An 11,929-nucleotide genomic window follows, 5' to 3' on the forward strand; every position below is an offset into this window, starting at 1 on the left:
TTATATCTTGTTTTATACCTTACTTTTCCCCAAGGGGAGAAATTAGTATACCTCATTTACAAACGTTGCCTTATTCACATTCTAAAATTGTGTCTATGGGAAGGAGTAAAATCCCACTGAGAACATGCAGTATTTGGTTTTCTGTCCCTGTGTTAATTTGCTTAGGATAATGGCCTCCAGCTGCATCCTGGTTGCTGCAAAAACATGATTTCATTCTTTTTTATGGCTGTGTATTATTCCATGGCATAGATATGCCACGTTTTCTTTATGCAGGCCACTGTGGATGGGTACCTAGGTTGACTCCATGTCTTTGCTATTGTGAATAGCTCTGCCATGAACATACACATACATGTGTCTTTTAGGAGCTAAACACTGAGCACATACGGACATAAAGATGGAAACAATAGGTATTGAGGACTACTAAAGGGAGGAAAGAGGGAGGAGGGCAAGGCCTAAAAAACTAACGGTTGGATACTATGCTCGGTACCTGGGTGACGAGATCATTCGTACCCCAAACCCCAGCATCGCACAATATACCCAGGTAATAAACTTGCACATAAACCCCTAAATCTAAAATAAAAGTTGAAATTATTTTTTTAAAAAAATAAAATTACAAAAAAAGAGATAATCAAGAAGAAAATATATAAACAAATGATACATTGAGTTTATGAAAAAGAAATCCCACTGAGAGGGCACATTTCAAGTCTCATCTGTGGGGGATGATTTTCTTCTGGAAATTTTTATGGTAATTTCCCAACTTCAGAGGGCTTAGCTGTAGGGTACTTTTAAACCTCAAATTTCACTTTCAAGTTTATATGCTGAGCAAATCTCATTCCCTCAAAGTAGGGTTAGCATATCTTTATTGAATCTCTTGTGTTTAACCTCTTTCTGCAGTTCAGATGTTCTGTCCATGACTGGGCAAACCCATGTCTCCTTCCTCACTGTTGTCTGTGGAAAAAGTCAGTACAAGTTCTGGAGTTAGATGGAAGCCTTGGCTGAAATTTATTGTCTTATCATTCTTGAGAGTAGAAGTTTGAAATCCAGGTACGGGCTGCATTGGTTCCTTTCAATGAGCAAGCATATGTTTCAGCCTTGTCTTTTAACTGCTGGTGGCTTTCTGTCAATTTATGGCATTCCTTGACTTATACAAGCACTATCTGTGCCTCAATGTCTGCCTTTTTCTTCATGTGGCATTCTCCCTAGTGGTGTGCCTCTCTTCAAATTTGTTTTTTCTATGAAGATGCTTGTCACCTTGGATTAGAGCTCATCCTAATGACCGCATCTCAACCTAACTACCTAACTAAATACATCCACAAGGATCCTATTTCCAAATAAAGTCACATTCTGAGAAGCTAGGAAACAGTAGGTCTTCAACATATGAATTTTGTGGGGACACAATTCCACCCACAATCCTAGTTCATCGCAGAATAGGAACTAGAGCCCACAGCTCTAAGTTTAGCGCCCTTTGGCCTGGGCTACTAAGGATGCTCAAAACACGGCCAAAGAGTGACTCAATCCCACAGTAAACGCTGGCTCAGTATTTGAAAGAAGCATTCTGCTTTTGCATTGTCAAGCTGTCAGACGACTTGAATTCTGCAGAAGAAACTCTGCAGCCAATTTGGTAACTACAGATTATCTGAAATCTATCTGACCCAAGAGGCTTTGCTGAACTCCGAAGGTAATGAGTTCAAATCCATATCTCATGGTTACATGCACACCATCTACTAATCATTGTAATATCCGCCTAGGCAATTACTCACTTTTTAGTGTAGAACAATTAAATAAATATCAGGTACTGTCTTTTCTGTGAGCTCCTCAGATGCGTTCTTAACAATTACAGTCTGTCTGCTTGGAGGCAGCACTGAACATTGCTGGCACTTGGAGAATACTTTAAGTGTGTCATCGTCTTTTCCAGAATTTTTAGAACCTGGATAGAAAACTGTGAATCTAAGATCACAGGTTTTTCTTCTTTGTGGCTATTGAATACACATTTTATGGTCCAGAGTTTTATTACTATAAATGATTTCTTCTGTATTTATAAACACAAAACACAGATGTAAGATGTGATGTGCTCAGTAATTAAGTCAATTTTTATATAACAGTCTGCTTGGATATGGTGAATTGTAACCCAACCTTCAGAATGCATGTAAAAGATGGAAGTTTTGTCTGATGATCTTGAATTGAGACGGTTTCAAAGATATTTTATACCTTCAAGGAAAGGCTAGCATTTTCTTTTTTCCAGAAATTAACTCATTATTAATCTTTATCTTACAATGAGTTGCATATGAAGGAGCACTTAACTTTAAAGCACTTCGATGGAGTCTACGTGAAGGAGCAAAATGAGTCCACTTGCAGAATTCAGTGTTTTACAAGCCACTTCTGTATAGTGTTAACATGATTATTTTACAAGACTAGGGATCAATCTAGCACTGCGTTAATAGAAATGAGGCAATTCATGAATATTTAATCAATTATTTACACCAAAAGTCAGAGCAGATACGGAGAAAAAAATTGCAAGTGTATGAAAAGATGCACAAACAAGAGTCAATTGTTCTTGAAGAACAGATTCTGAGCCACTGTTGTCTAAGATTGTTGCTGTCACAATTTTCTCCAGCAACCTTCTGAAAATAGTCTCATTCACACATGCATCACCCACCCACTCACCCTCCCCTCACACACAAGCATGCACGTGCTTGCCTATGCATGCACAATCTTTTTCATGGCCGCCTACTATTCCGTGTCTGAATCACTGTCATTTAGCTAACTTCTGTCAATAGTCATCTTAGTTTTCTTTTTTCTAGTTTTTGTGATATTTCAAAACCATTATGCAGTGCTAACACCCTTCAGCATAAATCTCGGCATGATGTGGGGGTGCATCTCTCAGGATGTATTCCTTAAAGTGGAAGTATGTGCTGGGTCAGTGGCCGTGTGCATCTTAAGTGTGGGTCTGCTTTCCCAAATGTCCCTCCCAAGGGGCTGTCTGATTCCCAGTCACTATTTAAAGTACTTCCTATGCCTTATCCATCTGTTAGATCGCTAGCAATTGGAAGGTTAAAAATATAGACTCTCACTATTGTTTTTATCTGCATTTTGATACTTACGGGGAAAAAGAAAAGTTTTCACTTATTTAAATTTATATATCTTTCTGTTGCCCTCAAACTCCCTGTTCAGTCTTTGTTCCTTGGTGGTAAATATCCTGGATATATTTTAAGTTTGCCAGCTCACATTCTGTTGCATTTTGTGCATTTTTTTCTGTTGCATTTTGTGCTTATTTTTCTGTTGTATTTTGTTGCATTAGTTTGCTAGAGCTGCCATAACAAAGTACATAGACTGTACAGCCTAAACAACAGAATTAATTTTCTCACTGTCCTGGAGGCTAGAAGTCTTAGATCAAGGTATAGGAAGAGTTGGTTCCTCCTGGGGCCTCTCTCCTTGGCTTGTAAATGACACCTTCTCCCTGTGTCCTCACATAGTCATCCTTCTGTGTGTGCCTGTGCCACAAGCTTTGCTTCTTATAGGGACACCAGTCTTGTTGGATCAGGGCCCACCCTAATGACTTTATTTTACCTTAATTATCTCTTTAAAGACACTAGTCAGTTCTCCATATCTGTTGGTTCTGTGTCTATGGATTTAACCAACTGCTATTTGAAAATATTAAGGAAAAAAAATGGATGATTGTGTCTGTACTAAACACAAACATCACATACATATTATTTTTCTTGTTATTCTCAATGGAGGAAAAGAGCTATTTATATAGAATTTACAGTGTGTTAAATATTGTAAGTAATCTAGGAATGATTTGAAGCAGCGATCCCCAACCTTTTTGGCACCAGGGATAGGTTTTGTGGAAGATGATATTTCCACGGACGTGGGGTGGGGCGATGGGGAATGGTTTTGAGATGATTCAATTGCATTACATTTATTGTTGCATTCTCATAAGGAGCACACAACCTAGATCCTTCGCATGCACAGTTCACAATTGGGTTCATGCTCCTATGAGAATCTAATGCTGCAATTGATCTGACAGGTGGTGCAGCTCAAGCATTAGCTCACTCGCCTGCTGCTCACCTCCTGCTCTGTGGCTGTGTGGCTCAGTTCCTAACAGGCCATGGGACTGATACCAGTCCATGACTTGGGGGTTGGGAATCCCTGATTTAAAGTATACAGGAGGAAGTCCGTAGGTTAAATGCAAATACTACACCGTTTTACATAAGGGATTTGAGCATTCATAGATGTTGGTATCCAAGGGGAGTTCTAGAATTCATCCCCCAAGGATACCATGGGTCAACTATGTCTCCAAACACACTCACATTCTTTGATACTGAGGGTTGGGATTTCAAGATGTGAATTTGGGAGTGCACAACTCAGCCTATAATGTGTTAACTTGGCTAAGCTATCATGTCCAGGGTTTAATCAAATACTAACTGTCACTGTGAGGTGTTGTGTAGAGTGGTCAACATCCACAAACAGTAGACTTTAAGTGAAGGAGGTGATCCTTGATTATGGGATTGGCCTTGCCCAATCAGTTGAAAGACCTTAAAACCAAACTTGAGGTTTTCTGGAGGAGAAGAAATTCTGTCTCCTGACTGCAGCACCGGTACCTATCTGAGTTTCCAGGCCACCAGACTGCTGCTATACGAATTTTCAACATGCCAGTCCCTATAACTCAATGAACCAATTCCTTGAAATAAATACATATTCATATATTATATGCAAAATACTTATTGAGAAATATGTAAATATATACCATATAACTTATATAACATACATATATGAAGATGTATTTGTAAATTATAATCTATATATTATATAATATATAATATACCACATATAGTACACACCATAATAATACATGTGATATATTATTATATAAGATTATATCATATATAATTGTAATATATTATATCATATATTATTGTAATATGTAGATTGTAATAATATATGTACCATATATTAGTATAATATATATGCTGTAATAATATATATGACATATATTATTATATATGGTATATACATATATAATATATGTATCACAAAGCATGAGCTCTGGTCCTGCCAACCACAAACAAGTCTCTATGAGCCACCAAATTGGGTGAATTTTGACATTGAACCCTACTGACTTGCATATATACCATATATACAGTATATACTGTATATGTTGTAATATATAGTATATACCATACAACATATAGATTATATATCTTTATGTGTCTGTATATGGTACATAATATATTTAAATATATAATATTTATATATGCTTATAATATATATTATAATTTGTAAATATATAGGCAATATAAATTTGTTTTTTTTAAGAGACAGGGTCTGGCTCTGTTGCCCAGGCTGGAGTGCAGTGGTGCAATCACTGCTCACTGCAGTCTTGACCTGTTGGTCTCAAGCAATCCTCCTGCCTCAGCCTGCCAAGTAGCTGGAAGCTCAAGTACATGTCACCATGCCCAACTAAGATATAAATATTGATACGGATATCCAACATGCCTACTGGTTCTGTTCGTCTGGAGAATCATGACCGGTACAGATTTATTGCATGTATTTTCCCTCGCTATGCCTTGCTTTTTACGCTGTTGAGTACACTGTTTTTATTTAGAAATTTTGAGTTTTATGCAGACGATTTTGTCAATTGTTTTCTTGCTGGCTTGCAGGATTTGTCCTGGAAGCCATACTTAGCTACGAGCACACGAAAGCTCTTTCTGAAAGTTTCATGGTTGATCAAACAATATCTCCTTGTTTATCAAATGTCATCCTGTCACTACATTTGGTAATTTGCAAAACTTCAGAAAATGGTAGCCCAGGTTTAAAGCAGCAGCCTTCTGGTAATCTGTGGCTAGGGATACATGGGGGAGTCTTAGTTTTCCCACACTGTTGTAACAAAGTGCCACAACCTGGGTAGTTAATAGAGCAGACATTTATTCTCTCATGGTCCTAGAGGCAGGAAGTGTGAGACCAAGGTGTCAACAGGGCTGGTTTCTCCTGATCCCTCTCTCCTTGGCTTGCAGATGCCGTCTTCTCCCTGTGTTTTGTCTCTGTGTCCAAACTTCCCCTTTTCATAAGGACACTGGTCATACTGGCTTAGAACCCACCTAATGGCCTCATCTTAACTTGATTACATCATCTTTAAAGACTATCTCCAAATTAAGTCACATTCGAAGGTTCTCAGAACGTCAAGGTATCAACCCGACAGTGGCAGGCAGCTCAGCTCCTCACAAGGTGGGTAGCATTCAGCCTGTGTTTTCTGTCCTCAGTGAAAAAGGCAAGCCAGAGACTGCAAGCTCCTTCACACAGAGTGAGTTCTCATCCCGCCAACCACAAGCGGGTCTTCATGAGCCACCAAATTGGACGAATTTTGACATTGAACCCTGCTGACTCTTGCAAGAGGAAGTTCAGTTGCAGCGAAATGCTGGTTCTGAGAATTTACAACTAAAAGACAGTCACAGCCCATAAGAGGAAGGCCTCCCAAAGTAAAGATGGCCTTAAGTGGTGTGGCGTGGGTGTCTAAAGCCTAAAAAGTGCAGCCATGGCTCGGAAAGACATACTAGTCGTCTGATTCTTAACTGTTCCTGATGCTTAAAAATGATGATACCATTTAAATAACCTGCAAGGAGATGAAGAATTCCAAAGGCAGCCTCTGAAAATTGCAAAGAATAGCCATTATAATGATATGAAGAAACCGGAGAAGAATTATGAGCATGCCCTAAGATGGGAGATATTTTTACCCAAGACTCAGAGATGTAGTTTCGGAAGGGATAGTTTTGGAAGAGAAATCTCCATCCAGGACTCAGTAATCAATGCCTAACTTTGAAAAGGGAAAAATAGCAGACCAGCACACAGGGCAAAGGACTGGGTTTGAAACACCAGATCTTCCTCATCTTGGCCACTTCAGGGAGTTAGGGAAGCTTTCTGAAATTTTTCTGGCACACTCTGTACCTTTTGACACAATTTAGGGTGCCTGCACGGGAGACATGTTTTATTAAGTTGCTCCTTGAAACTCTCTTCCTGCAAAAGTTCTCTGACTTGCAGCCATGGTGAGTGTATGAAACTCACTTTTGCGTAATTCCATCAGAAAAGGTTTAAAGCCATTCAGCATTAATTGGGCCCCTTTGCAAATACTATTGGCTTCTTCTGAGATCTGGAAGCCTGCATGAAAGCCAGAGAAATAGATAAATAAAAGGTTTGGCTAGCCTCCGCAGCTCCCGAATCTACTGAGCTCCTTTGCTTGTATGCCCTGAATCAGAGAACGGAAATACTCGCCAGGAAAAAATACTTTTAGGAGTCTGACTGTGCCCTGTTCAATTGTAATGAGGTGCCTCTCGCTGTTTCTGTTTAGTATCCTTACTGAAATCCCCACTTTTTTTGGTAATATGCACATTTTCATCTCCAGCTGTGGAGCTAATGTTCCCATAATTGTTATGAAACACGGAGCATTGTGTCTTTTTCCAGGATATCCCAAAAGAAAAGGTGGCTGTGGAATAGCTATGCTGATTAGTGCATGCCTCCTGACTTGGAATAAAATCAAGCTGGAATAAACAGAAAGCAGGTTTTGAAGGAAAACCAATAATAATAACAGCAACACTTGAGGGCAGAGTGAAATGTGTAACTGTACTGATCTTTGCAGGTTTCACATCATCTTGAGAAACGTAAGTAAAAGACTGGTAGGGAAACTGTTGAAAACAGAACAATATTTGCTCAGCATGTATGCAAGAAAAGGAAGTTTCTGAAGACTCCCGAGCGGTGGAGAGAAAGCCTTCTGGCAAATTATTGAGAGAGTGAATCAGTTCTCCCTCTTTCTGATGCGCCTCCTAAGCTTAAAAATAAAGAGGTGAAAACAACATGACGTTTGCGGTGCATTGTCGACATGAAATGTTAAAGCAAGCTTAATGTTCTGGAAGGCTTTTCCTTATAGATGCGGAGACGGCACACCCCACTGATCTGAAAGATCACTGCGTTACTAAGAAGCTACATGCACCTTATTAATTTAATTCTTACATCCATTATTTTTCACACTATGGAAAGGATTCTAAAAATAACCCAGAGAGTTATATAACGCCCATTTCTGTGATGCTGTTTCTTGCTTTCTTTCTCTTCTTTGCTTTTTTAAACAAACTTCCAGATGGATTCACCTTGAGCAGCTTTAGCTGGAAGCAATATAAAAGATATATATCTTAGTAGATACTTTTTCATTAAGTTCTAGACAGTCCATGTTTCTGGAAGTTATAATTTAATCTTTGCAATCTTGGCAGTGCAATTTAAGCAGTGGGTTAAGTTGTAAAATGAGTGTTTTAACATCCAGTGTTCTAACAGTTTGATGCAAATGTTTTTGTGGCATTTATACAGCCCAGATTCTCCAAGAAAGTAAAAGAGAGCAAGAGAGAGAGGGAGATCGTATTTCTGAGGATGTTATAGACCAAGCTAGCATCAAAGAATAAGAGAAAAAGAGCTGCATAAAAGTCCTGGAGGTAACAGGTTTGAACAACTTTGGATGAGCAGACATCCTTTAATGCTAGTCTCTGATTCCAATTGCTACAAAATCCAGCAGGTATGTTGGGGCACTGTGCAGCTTGGAAGTCAGAATTTCACATCCGTCTCCTCTCATCGTTGTTAAATCATTTTGTTTCAAAAAGGTTTTCTTTCTTTTTATGTTAATAAAAAGAAAAGTCTTCAAAGGCATTTTGTTACAACAATGAAGTCTCAATTTGTGATTCTAATGTATACAAAAGTACATTGGATTGTGGACTTAAGTCATCAATAGAACCAAAATGTGCTGGTAAAACAACTAGACATCTCCAGGAATGCCTTGAAATTGCCAAACAAGCTAATTTACCTTTTCTATTTATTTCAGTGCCAGAGAATGTGAATAAATTGTGAATGTCTCTTAAACCCTACATGACATGCTCTAGTGAACATGTGATTCCAGTTACTGGATGGCTGATTTATGATGGCAGTATTTGTTCAGATTTACTTATCATTGAAGTTAAATAACCGAATGGAATCTATTTAGCTGATGGAAATCAAGAATAGAAAGAAATAAGGACATATTCAATCCTGGAAATCTGTCCTTCTAATGGCTTAGAGTTACAGAGTTCCTACATATATTTTACCAAGTTTAAAAAATTACCATCTGTATTTAGTATGTTTGTTTTTAATGTAAACTCATAAATTGCAAGACTCTGCTCCCTTTCATCCAAAAAATATTAATTGCTTTCATTCTCCTTCTTAAGCAAACCATGGCATCAATTGAATTAATTGATCCATTTTCACAGCATTCATCAAAAGTTCAGTTTAAGGGGTTAGATGAAAGTAGCCATGTACTAATCATGAAAACACATAATCTCTTAGAGGTATCATCTTTAAGAGCATATATTCCAAAGTAATGTTAATATGAAAAGTCATTGAATATCAATGAAAAACTTGGCCACAGTGATTCAGAGCAAAATCTTGGAGAATATGCAAAATATCCTTGTGTGATTCTTCCTACAGGTATAGGAAGATGAAGTTTTGTCTATGGAAGTATTGTTTATTTTATAAATGGGAATAGTGCTTGGATTAAGATAGCGCCCTGACCAACCCTGGTCTGACTTTCTTCAGTTATGCTGTAGAATTTTGTTACTGATACAACCATAAGATCTCAAAGTCTAATGTGGGGTTTCAGAATAATGGAAAGCTCTCTGGAGTCATAGTCATCTTTTCTATTTTTAAAAATCAGAGTCTATTACCATTGTTGGCACAAAAGATGTCTTCAGTGTATATTTATTGAATGGACGATTGAATGAATGAGTCTAACCTATTCCACCAACATCAGAAAAACTCAGCCATGAGACTGAGCAAATCCTTGCAAGAATTCAATGCAATTCCATTTCCAATTCACTACTTTTTCCCTTCTTCCTTCATTAAGGTCATTTATCCAGTGGTCCATCCTACATGATACCTATATTAAGATCTCTAGTGTTTAGTGCCCTACACTGAACTGAACATACAGTGGTCATAGATGGGTGTTCTTTTTGCCTGGATAGAAACTGTGACTTACCCCAAAGTTAAAACCATATGCATTTATGATCTCACAGTTTCTGTGGGTCATGAATTCAGGGAAAGCCTAGCCAAATCCTCTCCTTAGAGTCTATGAGGGCTTCCATCAAAGTGTTGGGCTGAGCTCTCATCTGGAGGTTGGACTTGGGAAGAATTCACTCCCAACCTCAGGCATGCTGTTGTCAGATTTGTTTCCTTGTGGCTGCAGAACTGAGAGCCCAGCTTCTTGCTGGTTATGGGATAGGAGACACCCTCCACTCTTATGGGCCATCCTCAGCTCACATGAACACTGGATTCTTCAATGTCCACAGGAGAGAAAGTCTCTAGAGAGAATGGACTAGCAAGATGGAGTTTCATGTAGCATAAGCATAGAGTTTATATCCATGGTCCAGGGCACATTCAGTGGAAGAGGACCATACAAGAAAGTGCAAACTAGAAAGTGCAGATCACTGGGGGTCATTTTAAAGTCTGTCCAGCACAGGAGGTTGCCAGAAATATATCAGACAACAGGAAATTACAAACCATGATCAGTATTGCCATTTTCTGCACAGCAGAAAATTAACAACAATAGAAAATATTGGAGGAATAGGAACTTTGCACAGAATGGAACATTTAATATCATACCTGAAGAATGAGGAAGTGGTTAAATGTTGCAAGGGTCCATGATGAAGGTACAGGATTGTTTACAGGCAGAACAGATGGCCAGGTCCTTCTTCTATGTTAAGAATTGTATTAGTCCATTTTCATGCTGCTGATAAAGACATACCAGCAGCATGAAACTGGGTAATTTATAAAGAAACAGAGGTTAAATTGACTCACTGTTCCACATGGCTGGGGAGGCCTCACAATCATGGTGGAAGGCGAAAGGCATGTCTTAGATGGCATCAGGCAACAGAGAATGAAAACCAAGTGAAAGGGAAAACCCCTTATAAAACCATCAGATCTGGGGAAACTTATTCACTACTACAAGAACAGTATGGGGAAAACCGCCTCCACGATTCAATTATCTACCAGCGGTCCCTCCCATGACACGTGGGAATTATGGGAGCTACAATTCAAGATGAGATTTGAGTGAGGACACAGCCAAACCATATCAAGAATGTTAATGATTACCCCCAAAATCAAAAGATTACCATTCCAAGCCTTTCCATAATGATAGATACAACCTACCTCATGTGATAATGATGATGATGATGATGATGATGATGACGTGATGATAAAGTTGCTGTTTTAGCTGTACAAATGACCAAAATTTCTATCACCCTTAAAATTTTATTTCAATGACTTTGATTAAGCCATTACTATATCCAGTGGTTCTCCTAAAATATAAATAATTTGTTTCTAAAAAATAGATATTAAGTCACTGGGATTTCATCAGAAAGTATTTGTCAGGTATGTGTTGGCTTGCCTCTCTTTTCCTTGCATTCATGTTACAAAATCTCAAATCCTGGTTAATTTCAAGACCTTTTTACACTCTTAACTCCTACATACCCTCACCCCCAGCATTCTCCACACGTCTACCTGCTTCGTTGTTCTACCCATCTCCCAGTGAGGGATGTTCTCAAGGAATGTGTCTCAGCAATAATCATAATAAACGTACATTAATGGATGCTTACCATGTAAAAGATACCTCACATAGAACTCACATTTAATTTTTTCAACAGTCCTATCGCTTTCACTTACAGATTGTAAGACTGAGGGCCAGTGAGGAGAGAAAGTTTCCCAGACCACCCAGGTGAAAAGTGGCCAAGCCATAGTCTGCAGGATTCCAGGATACCTTCCTGACTTTGGCTCAGTCTTTTCCAGAATCTCAGGCTATGCTCAAGACAATGCTCTCAAAGTCAATCTCCCAAGCTTGAGTTTCAATTCGACCACCATCTGGCCTTCAACT

This window comes from Macaca mulatta, chromosome X, assembly GCF_049350105.2.
Source record: "Macaca mulatta isolate MMU2019108-1 chromosome X, T2T-MMU8v2.0, whole genome shotgun sequence".
NCBI lineage: Eukaryota > Metazoa > Chordata > Mammalia > Primates > Cercopithecidae > Macaca > Macaca mulatta.